Source organism: Podarcis tiliguerta (assembly GCF_965153285.1).
Source record: "Podarcis tiliguerta genome assembly, chromosome: 2".
Classification (NCBI taxonomy): domain Eukaryota; kingdom Metazoa; phylum Chordata; class Lepidosauria; order Squamata; family Lacertidae; genus Podarcis; species Podarcis tiliguerta.
Genome location: NC_139535.1, coordinates 88,025,681 through 88,045,853, shown reverse-complemented (window position 1 = coordinate 88,045,853; position 20,173 = coordinate 88,025,681). Strand labels below are relative to the sequence as shown.

The following is a 20,173-nucleotide window of genomic DNA, read 5'->3' as shown; positions in this document are numbered from 1 at the left end:
AGTACTGCATATCCCCATGTGCTAAGGACAGGCTGAGTGGACAGACTGAGTGGAAAGACCTCTGAGAAAGCACTCTCAGATCCCAAACAGAGCACATATCCTTTAGTCCTCCTGACAAGGACAGACTGAATCACTTATCAGCAGGTTTCTCCCATCCTTTCACCTGACTCAGTGCTATGAGAAGATGCCTTCCCCTCTTTATTTTACCCCTACACCTGTGATGCATGCAAAGGTCCTGCACTCCTACAGGGCTAAGAAAATTTCCCTAGGTAAGCAAGTGCTTGCTATCATGTTCAGGTTTAACTGCAAAGCATTTCCCTTCACCAGTTCACCATGTGGCTCCCACACCTTCACCATGTGGGTCACAGAGATCTGACTCTTCTGTGCTTTTGCACACATTTGTCAACACTCTAGCAAATTAACTGCATCCCTATGATTCCCATCCATGTGAGTGCGGGGTACCTGATGGGATGTATTTGCACTGTGTCTTGTGCACACGGCCAAGTTTTCTGAGATACAAGTTTCCTATTTACCAGACTTGCAGAAAACAGTGGGTCAAAAATACCACACAAAAGAAATCTGTGTGTCATGTGGACTCCACCAGCAGCCCATAGAGGAGCACCTGACTAGCAGAAGCAGGATGTGTCATGATAGATGGCACCCAGCAAAACATCACCACACATGTTAAAAAACCTCCCACACAATGTGCTCCAGTATGTCCACAGTTGGCTAACTTGCAATTTTAGGTTGGATTTATCCCCCACTCCACTGCCCATTCCCTCACCATCCATGCATCTGGAAAATCCAAATTGAACGGGGATAGGAAGGGCAGGCTGTCATTTGCATAAGAACAACACTGTGTAGATGATGTAAGAACTTATATATATATAAGATGCCTCGATTCCACTACCAACTGCCTTCTGTACACAGCCACAGTACCAGCTTTCTGAGTTGTGATGAGTAACCTTTCGGTCTCTGCCTCCATTTCCTCCCACGCCACAGTAGGAAGCATAGAAAGACATACACTCAGTTTCATTCTGTGTGAAGAATCTAATGTATGAAGTTTCTTCCCCACACATCCACAAATAAGAACTGTGTCTGCTGTTGTTACTTAAGAACAGACACAGCTCTTACGATCTAAGAAAGTACGTGGTTTCAAAGCCACCGTTGCCTCACTGAAACAGGCAGGAAGAAATATGCATTATCTGCATCAAACAAGCAGAAACTTCCACTTTACTCTTTTTAAGCACTGAAACTCAGCTGTACAGTACATCAAGAACTAAAATCGGACCTCATAGTTGTTTCAATTTTCTAAAAAGGATAAAGGAGAATATATCTGGAACTCTACTTGACAAAGAGCAGCAGTCTTTTCTCTGGTTTATGACTGAGACACCCTGAGGGTTAGAGACAACGTCTTTCTTTTCACTGATGGGAAACAGGAAGATATATTATTCACATAAATGGCACTTTGATCAGATTGTAGTCCATCATATAACTGCATGTTATTATCACTTGCCAGCATCAACTGCCATCCTAAAAGCTCCCTATCAAGACTGGAGACCTCACTTCCTCTTTCTTTGAAGTATCATAGAGAGGAAAGAAAGGAAGATTAAATGACTTGGCATATAGCAGGGATACTTCCACTGAATTCAGTGTCGTATTTAGACTTGGCATGTTTCTAGTCCCCATCAACACCCAATTTTATTTTTTTAGCTTATTGTAAAAAATATTTATGAACCATACTTTGGGCAAAAATGGGCCCCCAAGGCAACAATTAATTAATTAAACAATATAATTTATATACCGCTCTATGCACAAGGCACAAGTTGGTTTACAATGAGCAAATGTATATTTTATAAATCCATAAAACAACACAATAACAAATCACTAAAACAGTTACTAATAGCAGCAACAGCAATCAGGGCTGTCCTCCTCCAAATACCTGCCTAAAAAGCTTTGTCTTCAATAACCAGCTAAAACTATAAAGAAATGGGGCCAGACATACCACAGTAGGGAGGGAGTTCCATATATGAGGAGTCACCACTGAAAAGGCCCTTTTCAGGGGGGGGACGGGACATCATGTACCTCATCCTGAGGAGGAACCATCAGGAGGGCCTCATCTACTGATTTTAAAGCAGGAGCGGTTTAATATGGAAGATGGTGACTTAGATTTATAAACTTTTACCTCAAAACTTTAAAGCAGTATTATAACAAACATTTAAAAAACAACAGAAAAGTTGATTGTATTTATAATAATCTGAAAGCCATGCGGTACTAAGAAGATTTAATGGCTTTCTGAAAACTAAATGAAGATGAAGCTAGTCTTGTCTCGCTTTCCGAGTGAGGGAATTCCATAATGGGATGCTGCCCAAAGGACCTGTCCAATTTCCCCATAAACCTAGCTTCTCATAGAGATAGGACATACAACAGGGCCTATGAATCTGATCTTACATTGCAGGCAGGTTCACAAGGAGGAGGCAGTCTTTCAGATACCCTGGCCACAAAAAACGAAGGGATTTTGAGGTAACAAACAGCACCGTGCATTGTACCTAGAAACAAACTGAAAGCCAGTGTTGTTGTTGCAAGACCCGATACATTTTGGAAATCCAGCCTGGCAATTCCTCATATTTAATTAAATGAAAAATTAGTCTGCACCGTTTAAAATATGGCTTCAAATAATTTGTTTTTCCAATAGCTTCTATTTTCCATCTATTTGCTTTGGCAGCTCTGGCTATAAATGCCAGTGTGTTTTCCACTGCAGTTGCTGAGGTTACTTGCTGTCAACCAACCACAAATCCCATAGAGAAAATTAGTCATTCACATAGCCTGACATGCCACCTTCATGTGTTTCTGCTAGTGCAGTACTAGCAAATTTTAAAAGAGACCTTTATTGTTAAAATTTCAGAAGTGACGTTCCAGGGCAATAACTTACATCACTCAAGTTGATGCAACCTTCCTCTCTTCCCCTGCAGCCCATGTGCCCCCCATTTTGTTCCAGAGGGTCCCCCAACACCAATGTGGATAAATTCAGGAGGGAGAAGCACCATTTGTGTGAATGGACATCTGCTACATAAACGAGATATAGGGATGCAAGTGGCGCTGTGGTCTAAACCACTGAGTCTCTTGGGCTTGCCGATCGGAAGGTCGGCAGTTCGAATCCCCACAACAGAGTGAGCTCCCGTTGCTCTGTCCTAGCTCCTGCCAACCTAGCAGTTCGAAAGCACACCTATGCAAGTAGATGAATAGGTACTGCTGCGCCAGGAAGATAAACAGCGTTTCCATGCACTCTGGTTTCCATCATGGTGTTCCGTGTGCCAGTAGCGGTATAGTCATGTTGACCACATGACCTGGAAAGTTGTCTGTGGAGAAACGCCAGTTCCATCGGCCTGAAAGCGAGATGAGCGCCACAACCCCATAGTCGCCTTTGACTGCACTTAACCGTCCAGGGGTCCTTTACCTTTTTTTTTTTTACCTTAACACAAACGGGATGTCAGACACCCTAATTTTAGCTATTACTTCCAAAAACAAAAAAGGTAGAAGAGGAACCTTGTCTAGGCAATATGCAACAGCCAGAATAAAGCTAGGTCACTGAAATTCATAGTATTGTGTAGTAGCTGTCTTTGTCCTAGCGTCTCTGTCCTGCTGGCCCTACCATTAGACAGAGTGGGACAGCTTTGGAGGATGCTGCCTAATTGCCCGAATAGAAGTAAGATTGAACCATCACTCTGGCTGTCTTTGGTACATGGAATGGAGGGGCACCATTTAGTTCTTTGCTTAAGGCAAAATATATTGAGCCGGCTTTGTGTAGAAGCCTCCAGAAATCCTCTCACAGCTATGCAGTCATTATATGCTGAGGGTTCACAAAGCCCCACTCTACTGGGTTCTTTTACTTCCTCATCGCTCATGTCTTATGTTTTGCTTACCCAAATTATTCCCCTCTAGCAGTAGCTTGTTTAAATTGGGAGTTCCTTCAAACTATAAGTAGCAATGCTGGAGGAACTGCATTAGGAAACACTGATGTTGAAAGAAGTTTCATTTCTTCTTTTGTCTCACAAGGAAAAAGGCTAGTCACTGAATACATGTATTAGTACAGTTTCCTCTCACACTAGGTGAGCTGCCAGTCTATTTGCTCTTCCACATCCAGCCGCAAACAACCACCTCTGGCACACATTTCATAAATAGAATTGCAGAGACCACTGCATGTGCTAATTTTACCAATCAGAAAATCTTAATATATATGAAAGAAAGAAACAAAAATCAACCCTAAACGTCACAAATTAGATTGTCACTTTTTTTCCCTGGCAAAGTTCCTGCACTTAATCACTTTTTGACAGACGTTTAGGGTTGTATCCAATGAAGCCATCCCATTAGTGCAAGGACTTCCACTTGTGCAATGGAACTTCCTCTCGCTCTCCCCACCCCCATGCCCTCAAGTCTATTTCTGTTGGTCCCTCAAACTCTCTGGAGCAAATAGGGGACAAGAAGGGTGGCAGTGACTTGCCCAAGGACACCCAGGGAATTTTAATGGATGAGCGGGGATTTGAACCCTGGTCTGCCTATCCTAGTCTTATACTCTAACCTGGGGATGTTGCTAGGTGACAGCTCCCCTCATCCTTGGCTTTTGGCCATACTGGCTATGCCTGATGGGAAATGGAACCCAGCAACAGTTGGAGGGCCTCAGGTTCCCCATCCCTGTTCTAACCACCACACCACACTGGTTCTCAATGGGGGAAGCTTTTAATTTAGCAGGAAAAGTACTTTCTGCCATGGTATTACAGTTAAGAGAAAAGTTGTGCCATTCAACAGTTGAGTAACAGGCAGTGATTCAAGACACTGATAAGAAAACAAAAAATGTCTATATCCCTTACACACACACACACACACACACACACACACACAAACACACACAGTCAGTCACCCAGGTGTTAAATTCCACAGCAGCAACAACCTTCTCTCTGGAAAACCACATTTGCTTGTTTGTGCTAAGAGCCACAGTCTTGTGTGAAATGGGGCAATACTGTAAGTTACTGCTCTCTCAAATAACAACCACAGCCTCTAAATATTTTACTATGACAAAAAAAACTCAGGTTCAACCAATTTTGGGGTCCCAAAGCTGCTTTCGCAGTAACATTCATCCTAAATGTTGTAAATGAAGCATCAGAGAAAGCAAACTGTGCTTAAAACAGGGCTAAAAGTTGGATCCTATGCAACTCAGAAACAAGTCCCACTGAGTTCAACAGGGCTTACTCCCAGATAAGTGTGAAGGACTGCAACTGCGCAGCACAATCTTATACACGTCTACTCATGAGCAGATCCCAAGATTTTGTCCCTGGTGTCTCAAGATTTGGCAGGAAAAGATGCCTACCTAAAACCCTGGAGAGTCACTGCCCGTCACTGTAGATAATACTGAAAGGAATTGACCAATGGTTTGACTTAGTAAAGGCAGCTTAATATGTGCTTACCTCTTGTGTCGGTTGTCTTGTAGTTCTGTCCTTCCTTTGATTTTATTGTGAATTGCGACCTAGAAAATAAACGAGCAGAATTTTACACACAAAGACAAAAAGAGGTTCCAATGTGGTTCCCTCCTTCTTTTAAGCCTAAAGTGAAGTAGGTTGGTCTGAGGAAAGTTCTGTCAAATGATTATTGTGCAAAACTATGGTATTTCAGTAACACTGAGCTGGGAAAAACCAAATTTGCCACATGATGAAACTGAAAACTGTAATCATTCAGTTTCATAAACTTGACATGTGTACTTGAGGCTGTAAAAAATTGTTTGTATATTTCTTCCTATTTCTTCCTTGGCAATCACTCATAGCCGAGCAAGATTGTCTTCCATAAACACGGTTTTAACAATGAGTCCGTAAGTGACTGTGGAGACCAATTCTGGATCCACATGAGAGACCACATATCTATATAGCACTATACTCCATCCTCACTGGCAGCAGCCTCCAACTTAATGAAAACTACATTCATCATCATCATCAATTACCACATTTATACCCCACCTTTCCTATAAGGAGCTCAAGGTGGCATGCATTTGAACCATGAAGACTTGCAAGTGTCTAACATTGGCTGGATCATGTCCATATAGTACACTGAGAGTAAGAGTAAAATAATGACTAGTAGATATCCACAACTTGGGTAATATTAATATTGGCTGAACTGTGCCTGTATATATATTGTTTTCTTTGCAAAGAAACAGAGCTATGTTGCATCTGCATGTAACTGCATGTTGAAATTACGGCAAGTTAGAAGCTGCTAACTATTTGGCAATTCCACAAGCGAGGACTACATATTTCAATAACCTAGTAGTTACTCCTATGCCGAAACAACTCAGTGTAATACTGAAATGAATATGTGCACTCACAGTGATGTTTATAAAGAGCTGAGAGGATGGTGACCAAGGTCTTTACTTACGTCAATCACCTACAAATCATCCTAGACTCATGAGCTTTTCCACTGGGTAGTTTTTGAGTTAATGTAACTGGAATTGCTGTTCCCAATAAAGAACAGTTTGAACTAGACACTTGTCCTATCAAGAAGTTTCCCAATGACAATGAACACATTTCTTTCTTGAGAACACTGTGTGCAGAGTCTTTTTTGTGTATGCACCTAGAAAACGCTGGAGACGTCATTTCTATGCTGTTTTCGGCTGGAATTAAATAGTACCTTATTCTTACTGTGCACTTGAATGCAATGAGCACACAGGAACAAGTGGGCACCAACCTTCCACTTCATCTAGTAGAGAGAGACATGGTGAGCTTCTTCCTTTGTTGGCCCCCTTGTCAACAAGAAGATAGGAAAGGAGAATCTCTTGACTGCCCCTGTTTTCATTTACAAAGAAAATAGAGCTGACAAAGAATCAGCAATTGAAGTGGGTACACTGACATGGACAAAGTGAAGCAAGTTTGCAGCTGCGTTGGCTTGTATGACAGGAGTGTGGGTTGACTTTAGGGTCTATTGGTGTGTTTATAATTCATGGCGCAAGAGAGCAGACTCACGGTCTGTTAATATATAAAGTATAATTAAATCATAAAGTAATCCTAAGTTCTTGCATAAGAAGTGCTTTATTGAATCAGAATCAGATTCTAGTCCTGCATTCTTTGCAAAAATCTCACCAGGCACTATAATCCGTCTTCTGCTTACCACTGTTTATTTTATTTTTAATCTTTAGCATTTGCAGCCCATGGACCCTGCAAGTGTGGAGGAAAGGAAAGGAGCTCTCCCACAAGGTGATCAGGCTAAACAAAAAAATAAAATAAAATACCCTACTGTTGTAATCATGGCTAATTGGTGTTCTAGAATTTTTTACTTTGCTCTGTTACTAGTTCTTAGATGCTTCTTTTTATTCAAGATGTGGAATTGCACCTGAAAATCAGGCATCATTCATCACAACCTGACGCCTTTGAGCCCATTCCTCACCTTTAAAGCACACTTCCAGGGCCTCTATATTACCCAGACAACATGGCCCTTGTCTGATGTAGCCGTTGTCAATGCTGTGGTAGGAAGTCTGCCAACAGAAATGCAGAGCAGAATGTAAAAGTGTGACTGATGGACACATATCTGAAGAAAAGAGTGTGTTCCACTATGGTATCTGAGAACTGTATTTGTTGTGTGGCTTGGATTTAAATCTGAAAGGACTTAAGTACATGTTTTTAAAAAATAATTAGGTGAAGGGGGAAAAAGAGGCTGTGGTGACATGAAGAACTAAGACACAGTGAAGAAATTTAAGTCCAACACAACCCCAGTATCTCCATTCTATCCCACTGTATAAACATACATCTTTTTATTTGTATGCCGCCTTTTCATGCTCAAGGCGACTTAGACCAATCACATAATTACAAATATAACAAAAGTAACCATAAACAATAACTGAAACATCAAAAAGTACACAACCCAATTGAACAATTTCAACACAAATCAAAAGGAGATCTAAAATTAAGATCAGGCCAGGCGGGAAAAGGCCTGCAAGGCAGGGAGATCTTCCAGGACTCACACCAAGATGGTCTATACACTGCCATTCTTTCCCCTCCTGTCACCAGAAGCAAGAGTGACACCTGAGGCTTCCTATAATGTACTCCAGTCCTGATATTCCTTGGAGATGGGAAAATTGCTACTGACGACTGACACATCCCCTCTCCACATATCCTAGAATAGAACCAGGCAAAGGGTCTTCTCGGTAGTGGTGCCTGCCCTGTGGAATGCCCTCTCATCAGATGTCAAGGAAATAAACAACTATCTGACTTTTAGAAGACACCTGAAGGCAGCCCTGTTTAGGGAAGTTTTTAATGTTTGATGTTTTATCGTGTTTTTTATATTCTGTTGGGAGCCGCCCAGAGTGGCTGGGGAAACCCAGCCAGATGGGCGGGGTATAAATTACTACTACTACTACTACTACTACTACTACTACTACAGTAGTCTGAGTCCTCTCCTACCAGCCCCGTAACATACTAAAACGCCAAGTGATTTCCTTGTACAAAGACTAACTAACCTTATAACTAGCAATTAATATAACAAAGCAATTAATATTTAATATTTATTTTATCTGCCAACAAAGGTCCGTATATTTAAAGCCATGGTTTTCCCAGTAGTGATGTATGGAAGTGAGAGCTGGACCATAAAGAAAGCTGATCACCGAAGAATTGACGCTTTTGAATTATGGTGCTGGAGGAGACTCTTGAGAGTCCCATGGACTGCAAAAAGATCAAACCTATCCATTCTTAAGGAAATTAGCCCTGAGTGCTCACTGGAAGGACAGATTGTGAAGCTGAGGCTCCAATACTTTGGCCACCTCATGAGAAGAGAAGACTCCCTGGAAAAGACCCTGATGTTGGTAAAGATTGAGGGCACAAGGAGAAGGGGATGACAGAGGATGAGATGGTTGGACAGTGTTCTTGAAGCTACAAACATGAGTCTGACCAAACTGCGGGAGGCAGTGGAAGACAGAAGTGCCTGGCGTGCTCTGGTCCATGGGGTCACAAAGAGTCGGACACGACTAAACGACTAAACAACAACAAATTTCTTTTATCCTTTTGGCACATTTCCCATCAACTGTCACTACTCTGTTCATAGACCAATATTTACTCCGAATGACCGTGCCTGGAGAACAACTGGTGGGGTTTCAAACCTTGCAATAATGATGATGGTGATGATAATTCCAACACAAAATAGTCATTTCACCTATTCTTTACTGGTTCAACTTCAAAACAACCCTTTCCAACATAAATAGAATCGAATACTTACCCCCACCCATAACTGGTTCTCGCACACAGTCTTGAACGAACCAGAGGTACAAAAGTCCTGAAAAGCAGTCAGTGATACAGGGATGAGGTGGGAAAATACAGTGTTCAAAGCTGAGTCTGCTGCCACCCAAGAAGTACTCTTCTTAAAGTCAGTTACCAAGAGGCCACATTGCCAAGAATATTAGTCAAGGTCCAGGCCAGACAAACCATACAGAAGACAGCAGCAGACCAGCCACCAAATCTTTACAAAGCAAAGGCACACAGGAAAGTGGGCATTCAACCTTTCCCCTGCTCGTGCTTCTCCTCAGAAACTGCTTCTTTCTGGTTTTTTTCTTCCAGTGGGGCTTCAAGACCAGAAGCCTCGAACACACAAGCTGAAGGTTTTTTTAGGAATGTACGATTTCCCAGACTAGATCAGTCAACTGGTTTAACTTGTTTTGTCTGACCAGCAACACTTTCTTCAATTGCAGCTACAATGCTGGACAGCTTGCTGTTTGTCCATGATGATCAAGTGCTAGGGCAAATAATGCCTGCCTTGTCCTCCTTCCCTGGAAGCTATCGGTATAAATCCCAGCAGCATTCACAGGGAGGATGTTGAGTCTTAGGTCCCATCTGCACATCAACACATTTAAAGCAGTATCATACCACTTTAAACAGACATGGCTTCCCTCAAAGAATCCTGGCAGCTGTGGTTTCTGAGGCCCCAGTTCCCCTCACAGAGTTACAAGCTCCAGAATTCCTTGGGACTGACTGTTCAGCCACTCTGAGAATTGTAGCTCCATGAGGGGAATAGGGGTCTCCTCACAACTTTCTGCACCCTTAACAAACTACAGCTCCCGGGATCCTTTGAGGGGAACCATGACTGTTTAAAGTGGCCCAATACTGTTTAAAATGTATAATGCAGAGGCGGCCCTTAAATCAGATTTTGCACTGAAGGGCAAATATAAAATCGACATTCCCTGGACTGTACAATTTGAAAACGATTCACGTTTTCTATTCCACACAATCAACAAATGTACATAACTCAGCATCTGAAGCCGACTACACCACTCAGATAGGAAAACACCTTCTCCTTACACTGGGTCTGTGCCTTTAACAGCTACCGGGCCAGCAAAGGCCACAGCTGTAACTTATCCATGATTGCATCAATATAATTCCTGCCTTAAAAAGCTGCTTGATCATATATATGTGCCTAAGTTCACTGAAATCAACATACTAACTTTTCACCTAAGATTCCAAATTGGCAGAGCTAGTTAGGTGAACCCCGCCCAATGAACCTAAGTTAGGCGTGTCCATTAACTTCAGTAGGTCTGGTCTGATTAGCAGTAGCATTAAATACGACCCATTATGCCTGGGTATCAGTGCCCCAGTATTGGTGACTGATTCTGCATACCAGCTGCTTAAGTTAATAGTGAGCTCTCAGACCTGTGTTCCTCTTATTTCTTCCAGAGACAAAGGAAAAGAAGAGACAGTGGGCTGAATAAGGCTACTGGAGAGCAGTGGAAACACCTGCTTAGATTACTACGTTTTAAATAGATTTTTTTTTATTTAAAAAATTATTGTTTTTGTTTTATTATTTTTGTTAACCACTCAAAGGGGTTTTCCCCCCCAGTCAAGCCATGTATAATTTTTATGAAATAAACAAAATATGATATGGGGTAGACCAAAGCTCATTCTGGGGTTCAGGAACATAGAATCCTTATCTTTTAAACTTTTCTGACTTGAGCTGTGTTGGGCAAGTTCATGCAAGGAAGGAATGAGGAACCAACTTCAGCGCCGTGTTGCCTTCTAGCTGTTCAGAGTATTATTTCAAAGGGTCAAGGCGGGAAAGGAAGAGGCAGGTTCAAATAGGGAAGTTTGCTTTGCTTTGCAGCCCAATAAGGAAGGCGGAACTTTTTTTTGCCTCAGTTAAAACAGAGTATGCAGGAAATTGAGCTCCCATTCCAAATTCCAGATCAAGTATCTGAGAGCAGGAGGAGTGTGTTTATGGCCAACAGAACATAACAATCACTGTCCAACCATTATTGCTGCAGAGCTAGGTCAGCAGCTCTAACAGAAAGCTGCAGAGTTCCCGTGCCTGTTCTCTCATTGCATCATGACAACCTCGCCTTTTGTTTCAACAAGCATGTCGTTCTCATCAAGGATGCAGAACATAACTGGAAAGCAGGTTTCCTGAAGATTCAGAATGAAAGCAAAAGAGATTTGGATGAACTTTTGGTCCTTAACACACTCATTCTAACCCTATCACCGTGTGTCTCATGTTCCATCTCTCTCTTTCACTTTTACTTCCTCATTCCCTTAAACACACAGACACACAAGAAATTCCAGGGAACTAACAAAATAACGTAACCAACAAATGGGGTAATTTTATATTATCGCTATTCCATATAGTTCAGTCAAGCTGCACAATTTTAAGGGGTATAGACAAGTCGTTTTAAAGGGTAACGGAAGGTGCTTCAGCACATTCCCTCCACCTTGCAAGCACGTGACTTGAAATGCAGCAAGTCTTTTCATGTATTTGTTACCACACTTAGGGTGGATCTGGACACAGGGGGGAATGCTATAAATAAGTCATAAATTAGATCAGGCATTGGCAAACTCGGCCCTCCAGATGTTTTGGGACAACAACTCCCATTATCCCTAGCTTACCGGACCAGTGGTCAGGGATGATGGGAGTTGTAGTCCCAGAACATTTGGAGGGCTGAGTTTGCCTATGCCAGAATTAGATTGTTACAGCAAAAGAAAAAAATCTCTATAGAAAATTGTGTTTTAAAACTTCCTGCTCTCTGGCGCCATCTGGTGTTGCATGTTTATAGAAAATACAAATCGCTGTTTCTTTACTAGCATAGCTGAGTCTCTAGAATGCCTGTCTTCACCCTCAGCTATTTTGATTTTTGAATATCATGGTGAGTCAAAATAAATAAATGAAGCCTAGATATTGCATGAGAATTAAATTATGAAATTTTGTTCGTAAACAATTATTATAAAGATCACTGGGTGGTTTTCAATATAAAAACACAAAAATATATCTCATAACAACAAACAAAAACAATAACCCCACGGTTTAAAAGGCCAAAGGCCTGAGATAATATACAGTATAGATTAAGGCTACAATCCCATGCATACTTAACCTGGAAGGAAGCTCCACTGAACACACTGAGACTTAACTCTTAATATACATGCATTGGATTGTCCTGTTAGTATTCACTTAATTCTGATCTGATATGGAGAACATCCAGCCTCAAAAGCGTTAGTGTCTATAGTTTTAACTGTGTTTTCCTTAAGGCAAGCAAAAGCATGTTATAAACATACATAAGTGTAGTTACTGATAAACTGGAGAGATGTATGCTGTATCAGGAATACATTTTTCATGAGCACCTCTTCCCCCACCTCCAATCATCTCCTATATATCCTGTGTTCAGAGGCCTCAAGCTATACCTCCAGTAGTATTTGGACGGAGGTTTATCCATTGAGTTAAAAGTAGCCACATCAATATTCTAAAACACTGGAAGACATACCACAGGGGTGCATGAAAAAGGGCTGTTCCACAATATTCTATGGAGCTGTAGCAGCATCCCATAATTTATTTCAAGGAGACATGGCACATATGCAAATTCTAACTCAGCTCTACACAAATAGCATGTGATGATCACTGAATGAATAATTATCTCTTTTACACCTCTGGACCATTGGACTTCACTCCTAAGTACACTTACTCGGGAATAAACCTCATCCACAGTGAGACTTGCTTCCAAGTAAACATGCATAGGGTCACTCTCTAAGCCACACGCTCACATTCATCATAACCAAAATGATTAACAGTAGTAAAAGATGGGTGTGTGGGAAGGGGTCCCTCTGAAAGCATTTTCATGATAAAATCACTAGAATTCTTTAATAGTGACGGAGTACACAAGGTGCATATAGTAGTCAAGTCAGATTAGCTGATGCATTTCATGAATGTGTGGTTTTATCTGTGTGGCACAGAAATGGATTTATTACCACAAACAATGCAAGACAAACGTTATCTTTCAATATTTGAAATCCTCAGAAACTTCCAACCTACTAGAAGACGTTCTAAGATGCATTCACAAAAGCAGCTTCTCCCGTCAGACATATATTTAACATCAACGCTTACCTAGTCTGTTTTCATTTTTGCTCTTTACACAGCAGTGCTCCACCCGGCTACTGCATGTCTGATATGCCAAACTGAACTTTGCCGCCAGCTGTTCTATTCCTTGAAGGATTCTGTTCCCTCAATAGTAATAGCACCCTGCAGATCATACAATCCCATTCCGCCTCAGGGCGGAAACGTAAATCAGTTTCTTATTGCATTATCCATTGATTATAGTCAAGCAGACAGTAACCCCGTCATTGTTGACAGGAAGTATGCACTTAGGACCTTTAACAACAGGCAGCTGGTAAGGCTAGAGTAAGGTCTTGCTCTGCTCTAATTGGCTGCACTGGCCCCAAAAAATGAATTAATACAAATCGCTCTATTTGTTTTTGGTCTTCCATGGAGTTCTAATAAGCAGAATAGTAAAAAAGCCTGTACTGTGAGCTCAGCGTGACTGTTGTTCAAACCATTCGGGTCTGGCTGGCATCCGGTATATATTCAATCTCTTTGGGGGAGACAGAGAATTTTGCAAGTCACCCTTCCAAGTTAAGAACAAGACCCTGTGAAAGGAGAAACCTTTTGGCTGCAGTCTCATGATCAAAACCAAGCAGGTGCTTGTTTACTTATCACCAAGAATATACAGGAGTGGTCCTTGATTTCACTGTGTGAATACCCTTCAGTTTTTTACACACAGAGAGAGGAACATACTTATTTCCCATCAGGTGGCTCATTTGTACTGAAGTCACATCAGGTCTGTGTTCTACTTCTGAAAGATGATGCCTCTTCTTGTAGAGTGCAGAAAGTGATAGCATGAATAGCCAACAAAGCAAGCTGTGTTCTACCTGGTAAATAATATTGGAGTCTGACTAGCAAGTAAAACGCAGATTGTTTCTGGGCATTGTAGTTTGATATGGGTTGCTGGGAACTGTAACTGTGAAAGGTAAATCACAGTGCCCAGGATTACCGTATTTACCCAAATCTAATGCTCACCTTTTTTGGCCAAATTACATTGCGAAAATTAAGGTGTGCATTACATTTGATGGCACATTTACATTTGCCAGCAAATACTTTTTTTTTTGTTTCAAGGTTCTGAATGCTGAGGTGTGCATTAGGTTCAATGGTGCATAAGACTCGAGTAAATACTGTATTTCAGAATCGTGATCTACCAGTAGATCACTGGACCTCTGCGGTAGATCACTGGTAGATCATTGGTTCCCCCCAAAGAAGCTGAACAACTGTGGCTCCCCTTTAAAAAGTTCAACATTTTACCTCCTCCCTGAAAAAACTCAACAACTTTGACCTGAACCCCCCAAAAGGGGGTAGACCACTGCCAGTTTTTAACTCTGTGAGTAGATCGCAGTCTCTTGGGAGTTGGCCACCCCTGCTGTATTTGAAGGAAACAGTGATCTCCTGGTTGACGCGGATGCCACTGAATGCATGCATACTCTGTGTACTTCCCTCTCTCCCACGCCCCCCAGGGCACTGGCAACCCATGCTACGTCACTGTTTGCATGTACAATCTTGGACATCTCCTGTTAAAAAGGATCTAGTAACTGGTGATAGGAAGGACTCTCATTTTCAAAACCATGCAGAGCTACTGCCTGTCACAAGTAGAGTAACCAATAGTGAGCTAGATGGATAAACAGCTTGATCTTTAGACATTTAACACAGATGATAACGTTCCTCTCCATGCCATGAAAAGCCTCACCTGCTGATTTCTGCACATCTAGTGTATATTGGCACAAGAGCAGATCAGGCAAATAACATAAGAAAAGCCTGCTGGATCAGTCTGGCATCCTGTTCTCAAGTGGCCACTCAGATACCTGCTGGAAACCCCACCTGCAGTTTCCAGCAACAGGTACTCAGAAGTATTACTGCCACTGACCGTGAAGGAAGAGAATAGTCATAATGCCTAGTAGCTTTATCCCCCAGGAATTTGTCAAATCCTCTTTTAAAGTCATTCAAGTAATGGTAGCCATCAATGCTTCCTGTGGAGCAGCCTTTCTCAACCTGTGGGTCCCCAGATGTTGCTGAACTACAACTCCCATCACCCCTAGCTAGCAAGGCCAGAGCTCAGGGATTTTGGGAGTTGTAGTCCAACAACATCTGGGGATCCACAGGTTGAAAACCACTGCGGGTGGAGCGAGTTCCACAGTTTAACTATGCACAGGTTAGTTTTCTGGACAACTGGCAAACATATATGAGGGCTGTGGTTTTTATTCATAATTTGAAGAGCTAATGATGTGTGACCTTTAGACTACTTCTCAAACAGCAGCCTGACACACACATTTTCAAAAAGGTTTCTTTGTCTTTGCGGCTAGCTGACAGAAAAGTATTTGAGAGTTTCATTTCTACCTGTAAGGAAGCTGTTATAGGCACACAGCCTCTGTCAGGAAATATAAAGATGACAACTGTAATGACAGTGGCCCTTGGGTATAACCCGGTTTTGTAGAAAAACACTAGCCAAGAAGAAATGTCACATCGAAGAGAAAAAATAATACAGTCTGTACATACGTGGTCTCTGTGTGTAACAATCAGACATTCCTAACTCAACACTTCAATATGAAGAATCAATAATCACACCAGAAACTGAACTATTTACTAGGCAATGTCTAACAAACAGTAGCAGAGAGAAGGCTGATTTATACAAAAGTGGGTGTATTATATATTTTCAAGGTTTGGATTGGTGAAATCCACTAGACAGATCATTTAGTTGAGCAGATAATCATACTTGGGGTATTCCATAACCACCAACTCCACCTAAAATTAAAACAGAATCATTGAATTGTAGAGTTGGAAGAGACCCCAAGGGCAGTGGCGTAGCGTGGGGGGTGCAGGGGGGCCGGCCGCACCAGGCGCAACATCTGGGGGGGGGGCGCTCGCACTCGCAGCTCTCTGCCCCTACCTGGCTCACTCACTCTCTCACACTGCAATGCTGGCTGTGCGAATCTGATCCGAGCCGCCGGGTCGCCGCCCACTGTGAAGGGGAGGGTGCCAGGTGTGCGGTGCGGAGAGAGAGCGAGGGACTATCTGGGGGAGGGACAGTGCAGCGGGGGGGGGGGGCGCAAATTACTTGCCTTGCCCCGGGTGCTGACAACCCACGCTACGCCACTGCCCAAGGGTCATCTAGTCCAACCCCCTGCAATGCAGGAATCTCAACTAAAGCATCCATGACAGAGGGCCATCAAACCTCTGCTTAGAAACCTTCAAGGAACAAGAATCCACCACCTCCCAAGGGAGACGTTTCAACTGTTGAACAGCTCTTATGGTCAGAAAGTTCTTCCATGATGTTTAGTTGGAATCTCCTTTCTTGTAACTTGAATGCATTGGTTTAGGATAGGTCCTACCCTCCAGAGCAGAAAAAAACAAACCCGTTCCGTCTTCCATGTGACAGCCCTTGAAATATCTGAAGATGGCTATCATATCTCATCTGAGTCTCCTCTTTTCCAGGCTAAACATACCCAACTCCCTCAACCGTAAGTCTTGGCATTCAGACCCTTTAACATCATGGTCACCCTCCTCTGCAACTTTGGGCCAGGTGCCTGGGACAAAGATTTGACCACTAATAACTCAGTAACAGTCCATTAAGGTACTCATCCGCAAAACAAATTCTGTAATGAGCCTGTTTTGCAGCATTCTAGCCTGAATTGCGCAGCTAATTTTTGTCGACTAGATTTCTATAAAATGGCACGTTGAAAGCTAAATTGCTAGCAAAATAAGATAGCAAATAGCAAAACTTGGAGTTCCATGAAAGGCCGGTAGGTTGTAATTAAATCATCATAACATTATTAGTAAAATGGGAGGGGGCAGCATTCAAGATTTTTCTCCCTCAGGCAGTTATTTGGGGTGCCATTGCTAGTGAAACTCTTACAGCACTATCTGAAACACAACCCTCAAGCCGAAGCTTGCCCCACCCTGCTCTGCCTTGAATTCTTTCCTGCAAGTAGCATTTTTCCGCGTAACATCTCTCAGACTTATCAACGCATTCCTTTTTTGGGAGAGAGCTCACCGGCAATGCCGAACCAGATAAAGACCAGGTGGGTGGGCTTGCAACAGTGCTACGGGGAGGCCATAACTCACCTCAGTCAGCACACAGATTCTTCTGCCAGGTGTGCCTTTGCTTCTAAACGCAGGAAACTGCTTTAACAGCTGACATGCTGGACTGACTCACTGCATTGTAAACCCACGGGCAAGACAGCACTGGGCAGGAACGCAGGCAGCACTACAGCGCTGATAAATCCCCTGAGGTTGTGGATGGAGTGGACACAGCAACATGCTGCAGCAGCAGCAGCAGCTGGCACCCACTAGACCAGGTGGGGCTGCTAGGAGGTCATGGGGGGGCGTGGCCAGTGAGTGGTCACAGGTGTGTGTGACCAAGTTGTTCTGGTTTTCTCCCCATCCTCTTCCGTTGCAAAGCTACTGTGGATGCTTATGCATTGCAATTTTACAAACAGCACCTAACCAAACTGAAAAGTGTATTACTTTGGTTCTGAAGAGTTCCCTGCTGTTACAATTTTGAGTGTGCGTTCATGCCTACGAAGCTGTTTACAGTGGTACCTCGGATTATAGACGCTTCAGGTTACAGACTCCAGCAAACCAGAGATAGTACCTCGGGTTAAGAAATTTGCTTCAGGATGAGAACAGAAATTGTGCACCAGCGGCAGCAGCAAGAGGAGGCCCCATTAGCTAAAGTGGTGCTTCAGGTTAAGAATAGTTGCAGGTTAGGAATGGACCTCCAATACGAATTACGTTCTTAACCTGAGGTATAACTGTATTAATCAGGAGTAAACCCCACTGAATTCCATAGGGATTGCTCCCTGATAAGTAGGAACAGGATTGCAGCCTGAATTGGTTAGCCTTAAAGGTGCCACACAGGACTGTAAACAAAGAACCCCATAATTTTTGTCTGACCTATGAGAAACCATTATTGCCCTGCCATGGTTGTAGCCAGGATTTATGTTGGGGGTGGGCAGGAATTTTGTTGGGGGGTGGCAGAATCGAGCTACCTGTGATGCAATTGGTCAGTTAATTATTTTTATTTATTTACTTGATGGGGGGTAGTTACCCCCCTTGCACACACACACCCCGGCTATGCCTATATCCCCTGCTTATCTACTTCTGTATCTTTTTTCCAGAATGTGGAATAAGGTGGAGGGAATTTAAGTGGATTAGGACCTGGCAGACCAGGGTTAAAATTGGCCATGAAACTCAGTGTGTGACCTTGGCCCAGTTGCTGTCTCTCACAGGGTTGCTATGAGGATAACATGGGGAAAGAGGAGACCCATGAATGTCACCTTCAACCTCTTGGAGGAAAGGTGGAATGGATTTAAATGTAATACTGATAAACGAAAATAAATGTCCCCCTCTAGTTTGTCTGCCCCTTATTTTGAAATGGTGGAGAGGGGGCTAGTTTGGAAACACAGAATCATAGAATTTTAGCGTTTGAAGGGACCCAAGGGTCATCTAGTCCAACCCCCTGCAATGCAGGAATCTCAGCTAAAGCATCCATGACAGGTGGTCATCCAACCTCTGCTTAAAAACCTCCAAGGAAGGAGAGTTTACCACAGACGTGTGTGAGTCTGTTCCAATGTCGAAAAAGCTCTTAGTATAAAAGGAAAAAAAGAATCCGGGACACACATTAAGGATATTCAGGCCTACAAACACTGGACTTTACATGTAAATCTGTGGCAAGTCCAGTGTGTGGCTGTCTTCTAAGACAAGCTAGTCTCTGTGGGGTGTATGGGCAGGATGCAACTGATAATTCTGTACTACATAAAGATGCTGCACACTGAGTTCTCATCTGAACCATCCTCTGCACCGCCATACTTTTCTGAATTGCATTTTAAGTTTGCCACTTTCAGCAAAAACAACAAAAACAGTACTAGCCCCTTAAAGACTAACAAATTCATTATGGCATAAGCTATTGGAGGCTAAAACCCACTTTGTCGTCTGCATCATTCTCAGTAATGGCTGAAATCTTATAGAATAATATTTACTAGTCTCTGAAGTGCTTCTTGATTATTGTTTCATTTCATGGCTGGTTGGCTAGCCCATTAAATGAAAGAATACAAGATTAATGTTCTCAGCACCACACAATAAGCCAGTGACAGAAAGGAGGATTTTTATGTTAAGTCTCCACATCCTCTGGTGCACTTATTTTTAAAGGTATGAAAATAGGGAGGCTTTTGCCAATTGACTTTACTGAGAAGAAAAATGTGCAGGCAATATTCTACCCAATCAGGGTGTGATGCAGACTAAGGGCTTTGACTATTAGCACTACCACCTCCTCCTAACAAACCTTAGCACAGGATATAGAATTTGGCCTAAAGGATATAGGCCTCAAAATAAATAGTGTGAGCATACACAGAGTGCACCTGCCTCACCATTACGGAACTTCTGTCTGTATAAGGCAATTCCACAAGCAACCTTTATATACGTAATATATTGCATAATCGCCACAGTTGAATTTCCTGCTGAATATCCTATCTAGTCCAGCACCCTGTTCTGACAGAAGACCACCACACATCCTGTTTGAATGCAAAACTCTATACTTCTCTCAAATCTAGAGACACACCCAGAAACCCTATTGTCCCAACAACACAGTGTTGAAGGTTGCAACACACATAGAAACCACCCACCATTTCTCCTCCCATTCACATAAATGAATGCAAATTATTTGAGAACGGATATTAATGAAATATACTTACACACACTGTTCACCTTAACAATTATTCTTCATTTAAAAAGCTGCTCAAGCTAGCAAGCATACCCTTCTGGTGAACTACGAAGAATGTGCTTTGCTTTCTTTCAAGAAAAC

At 42.5% G+C, this 20,173-nt stretch overlaps 1 protein-coding gene across 6 annotated transcripts in view; it reads right to left on the bottom strand.

The window, feature by feature from the left end:
• The window catches only part of UNC13D (unc-13 homolog D), a 63,269-nt gene extending 43,096 nt beyond the window's left edge, over nt 1-20,173 (bottom strand). Inside the window, exons 1-3 of one of the 6 annotated variants that reach the window (XM_083429856.1) lie at nt 17,437-17,578; nt 15,065-15,195; nt 5,463-5,521 (exon numbers count right to left, since the gene is read on the bottom strand). The gene's annotated coding sequence lies outside the window, so the exon portion shown is untranslated. Of the gene's footprint in view, nt 1-5,462; nt 5,620-9,243; nt 9,980-13,377; nt 13,565-15,064; nt 15,196-17,436; nt 17,579-20,063 lie in introns of those variants that run through there. The other 5 variants (XM_083429857.1, XR_014508637.1, XM_083429859.1 and 2 more) reach the window with 5 other exon arrangements.